General features: G+C 51.9%; 36 non-coding genes and 9 pseudogenes across 36 annotated transcripts; all 45 read left to right on the top strand.

Annotated features, from left to right (window-relative positions):
* The first annotated feature begins 58 nt into the window (after positions 1 to 58).
* Positions 59 to 177, top strand: LOC143978572 (5S ribosomal RNA; annotated as a pseudogene).
* Positions 178 to 285: 108 nt separating this feature from the next.
* LOC143976793 (5S ribosomal RNA) lies at positions 286 to 404 on the top strand. Its single transcript, XR_013273087.1, has one exon. It is a non-coding gene; the product is annotated as a 5S ribosomal RNA (ribosomal RNA).
* Positions 405 to 513: 109 nt separating this feature from the next.
* On the top strand, positions 514 to 632 carry LOC143977371 (5S ribosomal RNA). The gene has a single exon (XR_013273653.1). It is a non-coding gene; the product is annotated as a 5S ribosomal RNA (ribosomal RNA).
* Positions 633 to 741: 109 nt separating this feature from the next.
* LOC143976808 (5S ribosomal RNA) lies at positions 742 to 860 on the top strand. Its single transcript, XR_013273102.1, has one exon. It is a non-coding gene; the product is annotated as a 5S ribosomal RNA (ribosomal RNA).
* A 109-nt stretch (positions 861 to 969) lies between these two features.
* Positions 970 to 1,088, top strand: LOC143979472 (5S ribosomal RNA; annotated as a pseudogene).
* Positions 1,089 to 1,197: 109 nt separating this feature from the next.
* LOC143977223 (5S ribosomal RNA) lies at positions 1,198 to 1,316 on the top strand. The gene has a single exon (XR_013273505.1). It is a non-coding gene; the product is annotated as a 5S ribosomal RNA (ribosomal RNA).
* Positions 1,317 to 1,425: 109 nt separating this feature from the next.
* On the top strand, positions 1,426 to 1,544 carry LOC143978810 (5S ribosomal RNA). The gene has a single exon (XR_013273979.1). It is a non-coding gene; the product is annotated as a 5S ribosomal RNA (ribosomal RNA).
* Positions 1,545 to 1,653: 109 nt separating this feature from the next.
* Positions 1,654 to 1,772, top strand: LOC143976860 (5S ribosomal RNA). The gene has a single exon (XR_013273153.1). It is a non-coding gene; the product is annotated as a 5S ribosomal RNA (ribosomal RNA).
* A 109-nt stretch (positions 1,773 to 1,881) lies between these two features.
* On the top strand, positions 1,882 to 2,000 carry LOC143977931 (5S ribosomal RNA; annotated as a pseudogene).
* A 110-nt stretch (positions 2,001 to 2,110) lies between these two features.
* LOC143976381 (5S ribosomal RNA) lies at positions 2,111 to 2,229 on the top strand. The gene has a single exon (XR_013272690.1). It is a non-coding gene; the product is annotated as a 5S ribosomal RNA (ribosomal RNA).
* A 109-nt stretch (positions 2,230 to 2,338) lies between these two features.
* On the top strand, positions 2,339 to 2,457 carry LOC143978473 (5S ribosomal RNA). The gene has a single exon (XR_013273945.1). It is a non-coding gene; the product is annotated as a 5S ribosomal RNA (ribosomal RNA).
* A 109-nt stretch (positions 2,458 to 2,566) lies between these two features.
* LOC143976828 (5S ribosomal RNA) lies at positions 2,567 to 2,685 on the top strand. The gene has a single exon (XR_013273121.1). It is a non-coding gene; the product is annotated as a 5S ribosomal RNA (ribosomal RNA).
* A 109-nt stretch (positions 2,686 to 2,794) lies between these two features.
* LOC143976497 (5S ribosomal RNA) lies at positions 2,795 to 2,913 on the top strand. Its single transcript, XR_013272802.1, has one exon. It is a non-coding gene; the product is annotated as a 5S ribosomal RNA (ribosomal RNA).
* Positions 2,914 to 3,022: 109 nt separating this feature from the next.
* Positions 3,023 to 3,141, top strand: LOC143976278 (5S ribosomal RNA). The gene has a single exon (XR_013272594.1). It is a non-coding gene; the product is annotated as a 5S ribosomal RNA (ribosomal RNA).
* A 109-nt stretch (positions 3,142 to 3,250) lies between these two features.
* On the top strand, positions 3,251 to 3,369 carry LOC143978285 (5S ribosomal RNA; annotated as a pseudogene).
* A 109-nt stretch (positions 3,370 to 3,478) lies between these two features.
* Positions 3,479 to 3,597, top strand: LOC143977633 (5S ribosomal RNA; annotated as a pseudogene).
* A 109-nt stretch (positions 3,598 to 3,706) lies between these two features.
* Positions 3,707 to 3,825, top strand: LOC143977246 (5S ribosomal RNA). The gene has a single exon (XR_013273529.1). It is a non-coding gene; the product is annotated as a 5S ribosomal RNA (ribosomal RNA).
* A 109-nt stretch (positions 3,826 to 3,934) lies between these two features.
* LOC143978243 (5S ribosomal RNA) lies at positions 3,935 to 4,053 on the top strand. The gene has a single exon (XR_013273914.1). It is a non-coding gene; the product is annotated as a 5S ribosomal RNA (ribosomal RNA).
* A 108-nt stretch (positions 4,054 to 4,161) lies between these two features.
* Positions 4,162 to 4,280, top strand: LOC143976531 (5S ribosomal RNA). Its single transcript, XR_013272835.1, has one exon. It is a non-coding gene; the product is annotated as a 5S ribosomal RNA (ribosomal RNA).
* A 109-nt stretch (positions 4,281 to 4,389) lies between these two features.
* LOC143977178 (5S ribosomal RNA) lies at positions 4,390 to 4,508 on the top strand. Its single transcript, XR_013273462.1, has one exon. It is a non-coding gene; the product is annotated as a 5S ribosomal RNA (ribosomal RNA).
* Positions 4,509 to 4,617: 109 nt separating this feature from the next.
* On the top strand, positions 4,618 to 4,736 carry LOC143978798 (5S ribosomal RNA; annotated as a pseudogene).
* A 109-nt stretch (positions 4,737 to 4,845) lies between these two features.
* LOC143976781 (5S ribosomal RNA) lies at positions 4,846 to 4,964 on the top strand. Its single transcript, XR_013273075.1, has one exon. It is a non-coding gene; the product is annotated as a 5S ribosomal RNA (ribosomal RNA).
* A 109-nt stretch (positions 4,965 to 5,073) lies between these two features.
* Positions 5,074 to 5,192, top strand: LOC143976780 (5S ribosomal RNA). The gene has a single exon (XR_013273074.1). It is a non-coding gene; the product is annotated as a 5S ribosomal RNA (ribosomal RNA).
* Positions 5,193 to 5,301: 109 nt separating this feature from the next.
* On the top strand, positions 5,302 to 5,420 carry LOC143976560 (5S ribosomal RNA). The gene has a single exon (XR_013272862.1). It is a non-coding gene; the product is annotated as a 5S ribosomal RNA (ribosomal RNA).
* Positions 5,421 to 5,529: 109 nt separating this feature from the next.
* Positions 5,530 to 5,648, top strand: LOC143976598 (5S ribosomal RNA). Its single transcript, XR_013272899.1, has one exon. It is a non-coding gene; the product is annotated as a 5S ribosomal RNA (ribosomal RNA).
* Positions 5,649 to 5,757: 109 nt separating this feature from the next.
* LOC143979471 (5S ribosomal RNA) lies at positions 5,758 to 5,877 on the top strand (annotated as a pseudogene).
* A 109-nt stretch (positions 5,878 to 5,986) lies between these two features.
* On the top strand, positions 5,987 to 6,105 carry LOC143976956 (5S ribosomal RNA). The gene has a single exon (XR_013273245.1). It is a non-coding gene; the product is annotated as a 5S ribosomal RNA (ribosomal RNA).
* Positions 6,106 to 6,213: 108 nt separating this feature from the next.
* LOC143977987 (5S ribosomal RNA) lies at positions 6,214 to 6,332 on the top strand. Its single transcript, XR_013273887.1, has one exon. It is a non-coding gene; the product is annotated as a 5S ribosomal RNA (ribosomal RNA).
* Positions 6,333 to 6,441: 109 nt separating this feature from the next.
* LOC143979867 (5S ribosomal RNA) lies at positions 6,442 to 6,560 on the top strand. The gene has a single exon (XR_013274093.1). It is a non-coding gene; the product is annotated as a 5S ribosomal RNA (ribosomal RNA).
* A 109-nt stretch (positions 6,561 to 6,669) lies between these two features.
* On the top strand, positions 6,670 to 6,788 carry LOC143976592 (5S ribosomal RNA). The gene has a single exon (XR_013272893.1). It is a non-coding gene; the product is annotated as a 5S ribosomal RNA (ribosomal RNA).
* A 109-nt stretch (positions 6,789 to 6,897) lies between these two features.
* Positions 6,898 to 7,016, top strand: LOC143978337 (5S ribosomal RNA). The gene has a single exon (XR_013273926.1). It is a non-coding gene; the product is annotated as a 5S ribosomal RNA (ribosomal RNA).
* A 109-nt stretch (positions 7,017 to 7,125) lies between these two features.
* On the top strand, positions 7,126 to 7,244 carry LOC143976698 (5S ribosomal RNA). The gene has a single exon (XR_013272995.1). It is a non-coding gene; the product is annotated as a 5S ribosomal RNA (ribosomal RNA).
* A 109-nt stretch (positions 7,245 to 7,353) lies between these two features.
* LOC143979925 (5S ribosomal RNA) lies at positions 7,354 to 7,472 on the top strand. Its single transcript, XR_013274136.1, has one exon. It is a non-coding gene; the product is annotated as a 5S ribosomal RNA (ribosomal RNA).
* A 109-nt stretch (positions 7,473 to 7,581) lies between these two features.
* Positions 7,582 to 7,700, top strand: LOC143977794 (5S ribosomal RNA; annotated as a pseudogene).
* A 109-nt stretch (positions 7,701 to 7,809) lies between these two features.
* Positions 7,810 to 7,928, top strand: LOC143977242 (5S ribosomal RNA). The gene has a single exon (XR_013273525.1). It is a non-coding gene; the product is annotated as a 5S ribosomal RNA (ribosomal RNA).
* Positions 7,929 to 8,037: 109 nt separating this feature from the next.
* LOC143976456 (5S ribosomal RNA) lies at positions 8,038 to 8,156 on the top strand. Its single transcript, XR_013272763.1, has one exon. It is a non-coding gene; the product is annotated as a 5S ribosomal RNA (ribosomal RNA).
* Positions 8,157 to 8,265: 109 nt separating this feature from the next.
* Positions 8,266 to 8,384, top strand: LOC143977016 (5S ribosomal RNA). Its single transcript, XR_013273303.1, has one exon. It is a non-coding gene; the product is annotated as a 5S ribosomal RNA (ribosomal RNA).
* A 109-nt stretch (positions 8,385 to 8,493) lies between these two features.
* Positions 8,494 to 8,612, top strand: LOC143976816 (5S ribosomal RNA). Its single transcript, XR_013273110.1, has one exon. It is a non-coding gene; the product is annotated as a 5S ribosomal RNA (ribosomal RNA).
* A 109-nt stretch (positions 8,613 to 8,721) lies between these two features.
* On the top strand, positions 8,722 to 8,840 carry LOC143976287 (5S ribosomal RNA). The gene has a single exon (XR_013272602.1). It is a non-coding gene; the product is annotated as a 5S ribosomal RNA (ribosomal RNA).
* Positions 8,841 to 8,949: 109 nt separating this feature from the next.
* Positions 8,950 to 9,068, top strand: LOC143977779 (5S ribosomal RNA). Its single transcript, XR_013273865.1, has one exon. It is a non-coding gene; the product is annotated as a 5S ribosomal RNA (ribosomal RNA).
* Positions 9,069 to 9,177: 109 nt separating this feature from the next.
* LOC143976980 (5S ribosomal RNA) lies at positions 9,178 to 9,296 on the top strand. The gene has a single exon (XR_013273269.1). It is a non-coding gene; the product is annotated as a 5S ribosomal RNA (ribosomal RNA).
* Positions 9,297 to 9,406: 110 nt separating this feature from the next.
* LOC143976805 (5S ribosomal RNA) lies at positions 9,407 to 9,525 on the top strand. The gene has a single exon (XR_013273099.1). It is a non-coding gene; the product is annotated as a 5S ribosomal RNA (ribosomal RNA).
* Positions 9,526 to 9,634: 109 nt separating this feature from the next.
* LOC143980081 (5S ribosomal RNA) lies at positions 9,635 to 9,753 on the top strand. The gene has a single exon (XR_013274226.1). It is a non-coding gene; the product is annotated as a 5S ribosomal RNA (ribosomal RNA).
* Positions 9,754 to 9,862: 109 nt separating this feature from the next.
* Positions 9,863 to 9,981, top strand: LOC143977831 (5S ribosomal RNA; annotated as a pseudogene).
* A 4,928-nt stretch (positions 9,982 to 14,909) lies between these two features.
* LOC143979437 (5S ribosomal RNA) lies at positions 14,910 to 15,028 on the top strand. Its single transcript, XR_013274041.1, has one exon. It is a non-coding gene; the product is annotated as a 5S ribosomal RNA (ribosomal RNA).
* The last annotated feature ends 58 nt before the right edge of the window (positions 15,029 to 15,086 follow it).

Genomic DNA, 15,086 nt, shown 5'->3' with positions numbered 1-15,086 from the left:
TTGCCCGAGGTGACCACCTTGGCTTTTGTCAAGAGAGTTGTAAGTAGAGTGCAAGATCCCCTACGGCCACATCACCCTGGATGCGCTTGATCTCGTCTCATCTCGGATGCTAAGCAGGGTCGGGCCTGGTTAGTACCTGGATGGGAGACCGCCTGGGAATACCAGGTGCCGTAGGCTTTTTCCATTATGTTGTTGGCTTTGGCGACCTGCTGTATTTTTCCTCTCGATTGCCCGAGGTGACCACCTTGGCTTTTGTCAAGAGAGTTGTAAGTAGGGTGCAAGATCGCCTACGGCCACATCACCCTGAAGGCACTCGATCTCGTCTGATCTCGGATGCTAAGTAGGGTCAGGCCTGGGTAGTACCTGGATGGGAGACCGCCTGGGAATACCAGGTGCCGTAGGCTTTTTTCATTTATGTTGTTGGATTTGGCGACCTGCTGTATTTTTCCTCTCGATTGCCCGAGGTGACCACCTTGGCTTTTGTCAAGAGAGTTGTAAGTAGGGTGCAAGATCGCCTACGGCCACATCACCCTGAATGCGCTCGATCTCATCTGATCTCGGATGCTAAGCAGGGTCGGGCCTTGTTAGTAACAGGATGGGAGACCGCCTGGGAATACCAGGTGCCGTAGGCTTTTTTCCATTATGTTGTTGGCTTTGGCGACCTGCTGTATTTTTCCTCTCTATTGCCCGAGGTGACCACCTTGGCTTTTGTCAAGAGAGTTGTAAGTAGGGTGCAAGATCGCTTACGGCCACATCACACTGAATGCGCTCGATCTCATCTGATCTCGGATGCTAAGCAGGGTCGGGCTTGGTTAGTACTTGGATGGGAGACCGCCTGGGAATACCAGGTGCCGTAGGCTTTTTTCCATTGTGTTGTTGGCTTTGGCGACCTGCTGTATTTTTCCTCTCGATTCCCCGAGGTGACCACCTCGGCTTTTGTCAAGAGAGTTGTAAGTAGGGTGCAAGATCGCCTACGGCCACATCACCCTGAATGCGCTCTATCTCATCTGATCTCGGATGCTAAGCAGGGTCAGGTCTGGTTAGCACCTGGATGGGAGACTGCCTGGGAATACCGGGTGCCGTAGGCTTTTTTCCATTATGTTGTTGGTTTTGGCGACCTGCTGTATTTATCCTCTCGATTGCCCGAGGTGACCACCTTGGCTTTTGTCAAGAGAGTTGTAAGTAGGGTGCAAGATCCCCTATGGCCACATCACCCTGAATGCGCTTGATCTCGTCTGATCTCGGATGCTAAGCAGGGTCGGGCCTGGTTAGTACCTGGATGGGAGACCGCCTGGGAATACCAGGTGCCGTAGGCTTTTTTCCATTATGTTGTTGGCTTTGGCGACCTGCTGTATTTTTCCTCTCGATTCCCCGAGGTGACCACCTCGGCTTTTGTCAAGAGAGTTGTAAGTAGGGTGCAAGATCGCCTACGGCCACTTCACCCTGAATGCGCTCGATCTCATCTGATCTCGGATGCTAAGCAGGGTCGGGCCTGGTTAGTACCTGGATGGGAGACCGCCTGGGAAAACCAGGTGCCGTAGGCTTTTTTCCATTATGTTGTTGGCTTTGGCGACCTGCTGTATTTTTCCTCTCGATTGCCCGAGGTGACCACCTTGGCTTTTGTCAAGAGAGTTGTAAGTAGGGTGCAAGATCGCCTATGGCCACATCACCCTGAATGCGCTCGATCTCGTCTGATCTCGGATGCTAAGCAGGGTCGGCCCTGGTTAGTACCTGGATGGGAGACCGCCTGGGAATACCAGGTGCCGTAGGCTTTTTTCCATTATGTTGTTGGCTTTGGCGACCTGCTGTATTTTTCCTCTCGATTGCTCGAGGTGACCACCTTGGCTTTTGTCAAGAGAGTTGTAAGTAGGGTGCAAGATCGCCTACAGCCACATCACCCTGAAGGCACTCGATCTCGTCTGATCTCGGATGCTAAGCCGGGTCGGGCCTGGTTAGTACCTGGATGGGAGACTGCCTGGGAATACCAGGTGCCGTAGGCTTTTTTCCATTATGTTGTTGGCTTTGGCGACCTGCTGTATTTTTCCTCTCGGTTGCCCGAGGTGACCACCTTGGCTTTTGTCAAGAGAGTTGTAAGTAGGGTGCAAGAATCGCCTACGGCCACATCACCCTGAAGGCACTCGATCTCGTCTGATCTCGGATGCTAAGCAGTGTCGGGCCTGGTTAGTACCTGGATGGGAGACCGCCTGGGAATACCAGGTGCCGTAGGCTTTTTTCCATTATGTTGTTGGCTTTCGCGACCTGCTGTATTTTTTCTCTCGATTGCCCGAGGTGACCACCTTGGCTTTTGTCAAGAGAGTTGTAAGTAGGGTGCAAGATCGCCTATGGCCACATCACCCTGAATGCGCTCGATCTCGTCTGATCTCGGATGCTAAGCAGGGTCGGGCCTGGTTAGTACCTGGATGGGAGACCGCCTGGGAATACCAGGTGCCGTAGGCTTTTTTCCATTATGTTGTTGGCTTTGGCGACCTGCTGTATTTTTCCTCTCGTTTGCCCGAGGTGACCACCTTGGCTTTTGTCAAGAGAGTTGTAAGTAGGGTGCAAGATCGCCTACGGCCACATCACCCTGAATGCGCTCGATCTCGTCTGATCTCGGATGCTAAGCAGGGTCGGGCCTGGTTAGTACCTGGATGGGAGACCGCCTGGGAATACCAGGTGCCGTAGGCTTTTTTCCATTATGTTGTTGGCTTTGGCGACCTGCTGTATTTTTCCTCTCGATTGCCCGAGGTGACCACCTTGGCTTTTGTCAAGAGAGTTGTAAGTAGCGTGCAAGATCGCCTACAGCCACATCACCCTGAATGCGCTCGATCTCGTCTGATCTCGGATGCTAAGCAGGGTCGGGCCTGGTTAGTACCTGGATGGGAGACCGCCTGGGAATACCAGGTGCCGTAGGCTTTTTTCCATTATGTTGTTGGCTTTGGCGACCTGCTGTATTTTTCCTCTCGATTGCCCGAGGTGACCACCTTGGCTTTTGTCAAGAGAGTTGTAAGTAGGGTGCAAGATCGCCTACGGCCACATCACCCTGAAGGCACTCGATCTCGTCTGATCTCGGATGCTAAGCCGGGTCGGGCCTGGTTAGTACCTGGATGGGAGACCGCCTGGGAATACCAGGTGCCGTAGGCTTTTTTCCATTATGTTGTTGGCTTTGGCGACCTGCTGTATTTTTCCTCTCGATTGCCCGAGGTGACCACCTTGGCTTTTGTCAAGAGAGTTGTAAGTAGGGTGCAAGATTGCCTACGGCCACATAACCCTGAATGCGCTCGATCTCGTCTGATCTCGGATGCTAAGTAGGGTCGGGCCTGGTTAGTACCTGGATGGGAGACCGCTTGGGAATACCAGGTGCCATAGGCTTTTTTCCATTATGTTGTTGGCTTTGGCGACCTGCTGTATTTTTCCTCTCGTTTGCCCGAGGTGACCACCTTGGCTTTTGTCAAGAGAGTTGTAAGTAGGGGGCAAGATCGCCTACGGCCACATCACCCTGAATGCGCTCGATCTCGTCTGTTCTCGGATGCTAAGCAGGGTCGGGCCTGGTTAGTACCTGGATGGGAGACTGCCTGGGAATACTAGGTGCCGTAGGCTTTTTTCCATTATGTTGTTGGTTTTGGCGACCTGCTGTATTTTTCCTCTCGATTGCCCGAGGTGACCACCTTGGCTTTTGTCAAGAGAGTTGTAAGTAGGGTGCAAGATGGCCTATGGCCACATCACCCTGAATGCACTCGCTCTCATCTGATCTCGGATGCTAAGCATGGTCGGGCCTGGTTAGTACCTGGATGGGAGACCGCCTGGGAATACCAGGTGCCGTAGGCTTTTTTCCATTATGTTGTTGGCTTTGGCGACCTGCTGTATTTTTCCTCTCGATTGCCCGAGGTGACCACCTTGGCTTTTGTCAAGAGAGTTGTAAGTAGGATGCAAGATCGCCTACGGCCACATCACCCTGAATGCACTCGATCTCGTCCGATCTCGGATGCTAAGCAGGGTCAGGCCTGGTTAGTACTTGGATGGGAGACCGCCTGGGAATACCAGGTGCCGTAGGCTTTTTTCCATTATTTTGTTGGCTTTGGCGACCTGCTGTATTTTTCTCTCGATTGCCCGAGGTGACCACCTTGGCTTTTGTCAAGAGAGTTGTAAGTAGGGTGCAAGCTCGCCTACGGCCACATCACCCTGAAAGCGCTCGATCTCGTCTGATCTCGGATGCTAAGCAGGGTCAGGCCTGGTTAGTACCTGGATGGGAGACCGTCTGGGAATACCAGGTGCCGTAGGCTTTTTTCCATTATGTTGTTGGCTTTGGCGACCTGCTGTATTTTTCCTTTCGATTGCCCGAGGTGACCACCTTGGCTTTTATCAAGAGAGTTGTAAGTAGGGTGCAAGGTCACCTACAGCCACATCACCCTGAATTCGCTCGATCTCGTCTGATCTCGGATGTTAAGCAGGGTTGGGCCTGGTTAGTACCTGGATGGGAGACCGCCTGGGAATACCAGGTGCCGTAGGCTTTTTTCCATTATGTTGTTGGCTTTGGCGACCTGCTGCATTTTCCCTCTCGATTGCCCGAGGTGACCACCTTGGCTTTTGTCAAGAGAGTTGTAAGTAGGGTGCAAGCTCACCTGCGGCCACATCAACCTGAATGCGCTCGATCTCGTCTGATCTCGGATGCTAAGCAGGGTCGGGCCTGGTCAGTACCTGGATGGGAGACCGACTGGGAATACCAGGTGCCGTAGACTTTTTTCCATTATGTTGTTGGCTTTGGCGACCTGCTGTATTTTTCCTCTCGATTGCCCTAGGTGACCACCTTGGCTTTTGTCAAGAGAGTTGTAAGTAGGGTGCAAGATCGCCTACGGCCACATCACCCTGAATGCGCTTGATTTCGTCTGATCTCGGATGCTAAGCAGGGTCGGGCCTGGTTAGTACCTGGATGGGAGACCACTTGGGAATACCAGGTGCCGTAGGCTTTTTTCCATTATGTTGTTGGCTTTGGCGACCTGCTGTATTTTTCCTTTCTATTGCCCGAGGTGACCACCTTGGCTTTTGTCAAGAGAGTTGTAAGTAGGGTGCAAGATCGCCTACGGCCACATCACCCTGAATGCGCTTGATTTCGTCTGATCTCGGATGCTAAGCAGGGTCGGGCCTGGTTAGTACCTGGATGGGAGACCACTTGGGAATACCAGGTGCCGTAGGCTTTTTTCCATTATGTTGTTGGCTTTGGCGACCTGCTGTATTTTTCCTTTCTATTGCCCGAGGTGACCACCTTGGCTTTTGTCAAGAGAGTTGTAAGTAGGGTGCAAGATCGCCTATGGCCACATCACCCTGAATGCGCTTGATCTCGTCTGATCTCGGATGCTAAGCAGGGTCGGGCCTGGTTAGTACCTGGATGGGAGACCGCCTGGGAATACCAGGTGCTGTAGGCTTTTTTCCATTATGTTGTTGGCTTTGGCGACCTGCTGTATTTTTCCTCTCGATTGCCCGAGGTGACCACCTTGGCTTTTGTCAAGAGAGTTGTAAGTAGGGTGCAAGATCGCCTACGGCCACATCACCCTGAAGGCACTCGATCTCGTCTGATCTCGGATGCTAAGCAGGGTCGGGCCTGGTTAGTACCTGGATGGGAGACCGCCTGGGAATACCAGGTGCCGTAGGCTTTTTTTCATTATGTTGTTGGCTTTGGCGACCTGCTGTATTTTTCCTCTCGATTGCCCGAGGTGACCACCTTGGCTTTTGTCAAGAGAGTTGTAAGTAGGGTGCAAGATCGCCTACAGCCACATCACCCTGAATGCGCTCAATCTTGTCTGATCTCGGATGCTAAGCAGGGTTGGGCCTGGTTAGTACCTGGATGGGAGAACCGAATGGGAATACCAGGTGCCGTAGGCTTTTTTCCATCATGTTGTTGGCTTTGGCGACCTGCTGTATTTTTCCTCTCGATTGCCCGAGGTGACCACCTTGGCTTTTGTCAAGAGAGTTGTAAGTAGGGTGCAAGATCGCTTACGGCCACATCACACTGAATGCGCTCGATCTCATCTGATCTCGGATGCTAAGCAGGGTCGGGCTTGGTTAGTACCTGGATGGGAGACCGCCTGGGAATACCAGGTGCCGTAGGCTTTTTCCATTATGTTGTTGGCTTTGGCGACCTGCTGTATTTTTCCTCTCGATTGCCCGAGGTGACCACCTCGGCTTTTGTCAAGAGAGTTGTAAGTAGGGTGCAAGATCGCCTACGGCCACATCACCCTGAATGCGCTCGATCTCATCTGATCTCGGATGCTAAGCAGGGTCGGGCCTGGTTAGTACCTGGATGGGAGACCGCCTGGGAAAACCAGGTGCCGTGGGCTTTTTTCCATTATGTTGTTGGCTTTGGCGACCTGCTGTATTTTTCCTCTCTATTGCCCGAGGTGACCACCTTGGCTTTTGTCAAGAGAGTTGTAAGTAGGGTGCAAGATCGCCTACGGCCACATCACCCTGAATGCGCTTGATCTCGTCTGATCTCGGATGCTAAGCAGGGTCGGGCCTGGTTAGTACCTGGATGGGAGACCGCCTGGGAATACCAGGTGCCGTAGGCTTTTTTCCATTATGTTGTTGGCTTTGGCGACCTGCTGTATTTTTCCTCTCGTTTGCCCGAGGTGACCACCTTGGCTTTTGTCAAGAGAGTTGTAAGTAGGGTGCAAGATCGCCTACGGCCACATCACCCTGAATGCGCTCGATCTCGTCTGATCTCGGATGCTAAGCAGGGTCGGGCCTGGTTAGTACCTGGATGGGAGACCGCCTGGGAATATCAGGTGCCGTCGGCTTTTTTCCATTATGTTGTTGGCTTTGGCGACCTGCTGTATTTTTCCTCTCGATTGCCCGAGGTGAGCACCTTGGCTTTTGTCAAGAGAGTTGTAAGTAGGGTGTAAGATCGCCTACGGCCACATCACCCTGAATGCGCTTGATCTCATCTGATCTCGGATGCTAAGCAGGGTCGGGCCTGGTTAGTACCTGGATGGGAGACCGCCTGGGAATACCAGGTGCCGTAGGCTTTTTTCCATTATGTTGTTGGCTTTGGCGACCTGCTGTATTTTTCCTCTCGGTTGCCCGAGGTGACCACCTTGGCTTTTGTCAAGATAGTTGTAAGTAGGGTGCAAGATCGCCTACGGCCACATCACCCTGAATGCGCTCGATCTCATCTGATCTCGGATGCTAAGCAGGGTCGGTCCTGGTTAGTACCTGGATGGGAGACCGCCTTGGAATACCAGGTGCCGTAGGCTTTTTTCCATTATGTTGTTGGCTTTGGCGACCTGCTGCATTTTCCCTCTTGATTGCCCGAGGTGACCACCTTGGCTTTTGTCAAGAGAGTTGTAAGTAGGGCGCAAGATCACCTACGGCCACATCACCCTGAATGCGCTCGATCTCGTCTGATCTCGGATGCTAAGCAGGGTCGGGCCTGGTTAGTACCTGGATGGGAGACCGCCTGGGAATACCAGGTGCCGTAGGCTTTTTTCCATTATGTTGTTGGCTTTGGCGACCTGCTGTATTTTTCCTCTCGATTGCCCGAGTTGACCACCTTAGCTTTTGTCAAGAGAGTTGTAAGTAGGGTGCAAGATCGCCTACGGCCACATCAACCTGAATGCGCTTGATTTCGTCTGATCTCGGATGCTAAGCAGGGTCGGGCCTGGTTAGTACCTGGATGGGAGACCGCTTGGGAATACCAGGTGCCGTAGGCTTTTTTCCATTATGTTGTTGGCTTTGGCGACCTGCTGTATTTTTCCTCTCTATTGCCCGAGGTGACCACCTTGGCTTTTGTCAAGAGAGTTGTAAGTAGGGTGCAAGATCGCCTATGGCCACATCACCCTGAATGCGCTTGATCTTGTCTGATCTCGGATGCTAAGCAGGGTCGGGCCTGGTTAGTACCTGGATGGGAGACCGCCTGGGAATACCAGGTGCCGTAGGCTTTTTTCCATTATGTTGTTGGCTTTGGCGACCTGCTGTATTTTTCCTCTCGATTGCCCGAGGTGACCACCTTGGCTTTTGTCAAGAGAGTTGTAAGTAGGGTGCAAGATCGCCTACGGCCACATCACCCTGAAGGCACTCGATCTCGTCTGATCTCGGATGCTAAGCAGGGTCGGCCCTGGTTAGTACCTGGATGGGAGACCGCCTGGGAATACCAGGTGCCGTAGGCTTTTTTCCATTATGTTGTTGGCTTTGGCAACCTGCTGTATTTTTCCTCTCGTTTGCCCGAGGTGACCACCTTGGCTTTTGTCAAGAGAGTTGTAAGTATGGTGCAAGATCGCCTACGGCCACATCACCCTGAATGCGCTCGATCTCGTCTGATCTCGGATGCTAAGCAGGGTTGGGCATGGTTAGTACCTGGATGGGAGACCGAATGGGAATACCAGGTGCCGTAGGCTTTTTTCCATCATGTTGTTGGCTTTGGCGACCTGCTGTATTTTTCCTCTCGATTGCCCGAGGTGACCACCTTGGCTTTTGTCAAGAGAGTTGTAAGTAGGGTGCAAGATCGCCTACGGCCACATCACCCTGAATGCGCTCGATCTCGTCTGATCTCGGATGCTAAGCAGGGTCGGGCCTGGTTAGTACCTGGATGGGAGACCGCCTGGGAATACCAGGTGCCGTAGGCTTTTTTCCATTATGTTGTTGGCTTTGGCGACCTGCTGTATTTTTCCTCTCGTTTGCCCGAGGTGACCACCTTGGCTTTTGTCAAGAGAGTTGTAAGTAGGGTGCAAGATCGCCTACGGCCACATCACCCTGAATGCGCTCGATCTCGTCTGATCTCGGATGCTAAGCAGGGTCGGGCCTGGTTAGTACCTGGATGGGAGACCGCCTGGGAATAGCAGGTGCCGTAGGCTTTTTTCCATTATGTTGTTGGCTTTGGCGACCTGCTGTATTTTTCCTCTCGATTGCCCGAGGTGACCACCTTGGCTTTTGTCAAGAGAGTTGTAAGTAGGGTGCAAGATCGCCTACGGCCACATCACCCTGAATGCGCTCGATCTCGTCTGATCTCGGATGCTAAGCAGGGTCGGGCCTGGTTAGTACCTGGATGGGAGACCGCCTGGGAATACCAGGTGCTGTAGGCTTTTTTCCATTATGTTGTTGGCTTTGGCGACCTGCTGTATTTTTCCTCTCGATTGCCCGAGGTGACCACCTTGGCTTTTGTCAAGAGAGTTGTAAGTAGGGTGCAAGATCGCCTACGGCCACATCACCCTGAAGGCACTCGATCTCGTCTGATCTCGGATGCTAAGCCGGGTCGGGCCTGGTTAGTATCTGGATGGGAGACCGCCTGGGAATACCAGGTGCCGTAGGCTTTTTTCCATTATGTTGTTGGCTTTGGCGACCTGCTGTATTTTTCCTCTCGATTGCCCGAGGTGACCACCTTGGCTTTTGTCAAGAGAGTTGTAAGTAGGGTGCAAGAATCGCCTACGGCCACATCACCCTGAATGCGCTCGATCTCGTCTGATCTCGGATGCTAAGCAGGGTCGGGCCTGGTTAGTACCTGGATGGGAGACCGCCTGGGAATACCAGGTGCCGTAGGCTTTTTTCCATTATGTTGTTGGCTTTGGCGACCTGCTGTATTTTTCCTCTCGTTTGCCCGAGGTGACCACCTTGGCTTTTGTCAAGAGAGTTGTAAGTAGGGGGCAAGATCGCCTACGGCCACATCACCCTGAATGCGCTCGATCTCGTCTGATCTCGGATGCTAAGCAGGGTCGGGCCTGGTTAGTACCTGGATGGGAGACTGCCTGGGAATACCAGGTGCCGTAGGCTTTTTTCCATTATGTTGTTGGTTTTGGCGACCTGCTGTATTTTTCCTCTCGATTGCCCGAGGTGACCACCTTGGCTTTTGTCAAGAGAGTTGTAAGTAGGGTGCAAGATCGCCTACGGCCAGATCACCCTGAATGCGCTCGATCTTGTCTGATCTCGGATGCTAAGCAGGGTCGGGCCTGGTTGGTACCTGGATGGGAGACTGCCTGGGAATACCAGGTGCCGTAGGCTTTTTTCCATTATGTTGTTGGTTTTGGCGACCTGCTGTATTTATCCTCTCGATTGCCCGAGGTGACCACCTTGGCTTTTGTCAAGAGAGTTGTAAGTAGTAGGGTGCAAGATCCCCTACGGAGTGGGGCGTGACAGGAAGTGGAGACGGACGGATGTGCCTTGGCTGAGCTCCGCAGAGACCTCTCAGCATCTATAGCCATCCGTGCCCGCCGGGCGTTTTTCGCCCTTCCAGGCTATCCATCCATCCCAGGGACCATCCGAGCTCCGGACGGAGTTGCTATTTTCGGCCGATCCATCACCGAAACGGACCCCGGGGCTGCGAGCAGCGAGACAGGCCGGTCTCCGCCGCCATCTTGCGGCCTACTCCGTGCCTCGAGACCTCCGGACGGCGGTTCTCGAGGCGTTTCCAGAGCCGGATCCCACGGTGCATCTCCCTACTGGACCCACCGGACCCCCTCGCCTGAGACAGGAGGCGGATGAGCGCCCGCCGGAGGCCCGGAGAGGATCCAGAGCTGCGCCCTGAGAGGTGAGACCCGGCGGCCATCTTGGTACACCCGAGGCCTAAAGCAGTCCTCCTGCAAACCCCTTTTGGCAGCTGCTCCACAGATTCCTGCAGGTAGAACATTGCCCCCACTCTCAGTTCAGCCTGTCCCCCACTAGATCGCTGCCCACTTGGTTCTGGTGCCTCTCTGAGTCCTGCACACACACCCTAGGCCCCACCAGCGGCCATCTTGGTGCACCCAGTCCCTCCACCCACTCTCCTGAGGCCTACATCTCTCTCAGCCGCATCCTGGTTTATGCCTAGACTCTCCTCATACTCCAGTGATATAGTGTTACCTGGGCTCCAACCCCCCCACTACCCTCTAATCTGCAACGTCCTATTCTGGGGTCACACCCCGGGTCTCTTTACTTGACAGACATGTGATCACTCTCTACGAGCCCTAGCCGCCTTTCAATGTTCCCCTACAGCTCACAGTCGCTACCTTTACATGGGGAGCTCCACGTGTAACTGAATGTATGCCTAGTCCCAACGCCTCATGGTGAAATACGGTCCGAAACACCTCCCTCAATCTCTGTCTCCTGAACTGCGGCCCTCACAGACTTTAGATCGCTTCCTAAGCAGGCCTGCCTCCCCTGTTCCAACTCCGGGTTCTTCCACATACGCACAAGTGGCTTCCCAACTGTCCGTACAAGATAATCCGAACCCTTTGTCAAAGGGCCACTTTGACACGATGTCCGCCCCTGTTACAGTTGAAGTACTCGACGATAAACTGCGAGTTCTCCTGCAAGACTTGACCAGTAATGTTTCGAAGGAAATGGGCAAACTCGCCCATGAACTGCGGGGGGAGCTGGCCCAGATTGGGGAACGGACTGACGTCCTGGAAACCAAATTTGACGATTTATTGCAATATGTACACGTCTTGGAGGAGGATAATGCCGGTTTGAAGCAGTCTGTCTCACAGCTCCAGTCCCAACAGGAGGACTTGGAGAACAGGGAACGCCGCCAAAACCTACGCATCAGAGGAGTCCCCGAGACCGTTAGTGAGGGGGAGATTAAACCTTACCTTCTCAGCCTCTTCAATGTTGTCGCCCCTAAAATCCCGGACATTGATTGGAGATTGGATAGGGCCCACAGGTCTTTAGCCCCAAAGCCCCCAGCCGGGGCCAACCCTAGAGACATCATTGTACGCTTCCACTACTACGACAGCAAAGAAGCTCTGACTGTGGCCACCCGTAACAAGTCTCGTCTGGAATTTAAAGGGGCCAAGATACAAATTTTTAGTGACCTATCCCCCATTACCTTAGCTAAACGTCGCAGCTTCCGCCCTGTAACTGCCCATCTGCAGAATCACCAGTTTCCGTATCGCTGGGGTTTCCCCTTTCGTCTTTCGGCTACTAAAGATGGGATTCAATACTCCATGAGGGACCTTCAGGAAAGTGAAGCTTTCATACGCAGTCTGGGTTTGCCACCACTGCCTGACGAAGACCCTGTCCCGCTTCCAACGACACCCAGACCCACGGCCATCCCGACACGGATTTGGACCCCAGCTCGTCAGAGATCGCAGAAATCCTTCTCTACTCCCCAGCGGAACTTGCATCCCAGACTACCTCCTTGAAGAGAACATTTAAGTGCTGTGTTTGGTTTATCTTGGCTTCGGCCCCTATTTCGCCATGTTTGTGTTTTTTTTTTTTTTTTTTTTTTTTCCTCTTGACAGGGGGTATTCGCACAACTATTTACGGGTTGTGACTTTTCTTTTTGTTTTTGTTGATTGGGACTATGGTATATTGTTCACGCTGCCTATAGCTTTTTTCTGGAAGGTGGCAGGGTCCCTCTAGATGAGCAGGTACCCCTGATGTGCCTCCTTTTGTTACGCGGCTGCGGCTGCGGACTCCTGGGTGGTTTTTACCCCCCAGGCCTTTTTGCTATTACTTATAGTTTACTTTTTTACTTTTTAGGCCTTTTTTTTGGCCTTTTTTTCATTTCTTGCCCATTTTGGCTGTTGTCTTTTTCAATCTCTAGATGCATTATTGTTGTTATTATATGTTTCTACCCGCTTTTCATTCCTAGGATACACCACGGCTCCCAGTATTTCCTTGGTTTACTCAGGTATATTTGTTTATTGTATGTTGGTTATGGGTACTTTAAGCTTCAACTACTTGGTGCACAATGGCTTTAAGGGTACTTACATACAATGTTAAAGGCTTGAACTCTATTCATAAGCGATGGTTGGCTCTGAAGGAGTTCAAGTCCTCCAACGCAGACGTGGTCCTAGTCCAGGAGACTCACTTCCGCCCAGGAGGCTCTCTTAAATTTGCTGCTAAACATTTTCCGGTTTCTTTTATGGCTTCCGATCCCTCTGGTAAAGCAGGGGTCGCGATACTGATTAAAAAAACCTGCCCGTTGCGGGTGAAGTCCTCATTCCTTGACCCACAGGGTAGATACATTCTCCTGGACTGCCACTACTTATCCCGCTCACTCACTATAGTTAATATTTACGCCCCGAATTCGGGCCAGGTTCAGTTCCTCTCTGGGGTCTTGGATGCTCTGGGCTCCTATGCCCAGCCATTCATGATCATTGGCGGGGACTTTAATATGACCATGTCCGCTAAGAGGGACAGACAAACCCTTTTCCCAGGTAACCCCTCTTCCAAAACTGAACGTCAATCCACTGCGTTTCGCAAGCTTATTAGATCCCATCACCTGCTAGATATTTGGAGGATTAAACACCCCACACACCGCCAATTTTCTTTTTATTCCCCCCCACATAAAATGTACTCTAGATTGGATTATATTTTTGTAACGGCACCTCTACTGACGTCGGCAGTAGCCTCAGAGTTGAATCCCATGACGTGGTCGGATCATGCCTCGGTCCAGCTCGACCTTACCCTCTCCTCCTCTACACCCAGGACCTGTCATTGGAGACTTAATGACTTCCTTCTCCGGGATCCGGTCACTAAGGCTCATTTATCTCAAAGTTTAACTGACTTTTTCCGATTTAACGTGGGCTCTGTGCGGGACGTATCCACCCTTTGGGAGGCGCACAAGGCCTTCTTTAGAGGAGAATGTATCTCAGCCGGCTCCCACCTTAAGCGGGACTCGGCAGCGCAGAGACTAGATATTTTTTCTCAGTTGCAAAAAGCTGAAGCTCTGCTCCTGTCCTCCCCTTCGGTGTCTCGTCTCCGCGCAGTGACCTCCCTACGCGAACGGTTAAAATCATTAGATTTGCATAGATGCTCCAAAGCCCTACTCTGGGCAAAACAGAAATTTTATGAGTTCGCTAACAAGCCTCATAGGATGTTGGTGAATAAGCTCAAACCCCGCCCATTCCACTCCTATCCCGATCTTCTTATTCAGTCGGATGGCACACCAACCTATTGCCCCTTAACAATGTCTAAAGTTTTTGGTGCTTTTTATAAGAAACTATATAACTGCCTAACCTCCGATCCCAACCACGCTTTCTCCCAAGATAGCTTTAATGACTTCTGCACCTCTTTGAAACTACCAGTCTTATCCTCTTCCCAGGTGGATACCCTGAACGCTGCCGTCACGCCAGAGGAATTGGCTGCGGTAGTGAAAGCTCTCCCATCCCATAAATCCCCAGGCCCATCTTTTTTCCTCTTTACAGAAAGGTAGAGTGCCTCATTCCCAATTCCTACATGCGCACATAACGGTTATCCCGAAGCCGGGTAAATCCCCTACCCTACCGGACAATTACAGACCCATAGCCTTACTTAACTCCGATTATAAGATCTTCACCAAAATTTTAGCTAATAGACTTTCCTCGATGATTCCCGCCCTGGTCCATAATGACCAGGTGGGATTTGTCCTGGGTAGACGTGACGGTGATAACACTAGACGCACCATCGATCTCATAGACCTGCTCGACAAGACATCCCGCCCTGCCATTATTTTGAGTTTAGACGCACAAAAAGCCTTTGATAGGCTGGGATGGCCGTACATGTTTGCCACGCTCCAGCGTTTTGGTTTTTCTGGTTCTTTCCTGTCAGCCCTGCAGGCCTTGTACTCACTTCCCACGTCCCAGGTCCAATTGGCATCTTATAGATCCCCACTCTTTACGCATAGTAACGGCACTAGACAGGGATGTCCCCTATCCCCCCTGTTGTTTATATTATGCCTTGAGCCCTTGGCCGCAGCTATAAGGGAAGACTCAGATATAAGCGGGATTTCTCTCAAACTGAAGGAATATAAGTTGTCCCTTTTTGCAGATGACATCCTCCTCACCTTGACGAAACCTCAAATTTCCCTCCCCAAACTTCATACACTCCTGGATACATTCAGTAAACTCTCGGGGTATAGGGTTAACACGACTAAAACTGAAGCGCTCCCCATTCACATTCCTCGGATGCTAAGCAGGGTCGGGCCAACCTAGCTTTTGTCAAGAGAGTTGTAAGTAGGGTGCAAGATCGCCTACGGCCACATCATCCTGAATGCGCTCGATCTCGTCTGATCTCGGATGCTAAGCAGGGTCGGGCCTGGTTAGTACCTGGATGGGAGACCGCCTGGGAATACCAGGTGCCGTAGGCTTTTTTCCATTATGTTGTTGGCTTTGGCGACCTGCTGTATTTTTCCTCTCGATTGCCCG

The sequence above is a fragment of the Lithobates pipiens genome, unplaced genomic scaffold, assembly GCF_037356315.1.
Source record: "Lithobates pipiens isolate NorthernLeopardFrog02 unplaced genomic scaffold, aLitPip1_a1.2 Scaffold_13, whole genome shotgun sequence".
Lineage (NCBI taxonomy): Eukaryota > Metazoa > Chordata > Amphibia > Anura > Ranidae > Lithobates > Lithobates pipiens.
The sequence above is the reverse complement of the archived record's forward strand: the minus strand, read 5'-3'. Positions and strand labels throughout refer to the sequence as shown.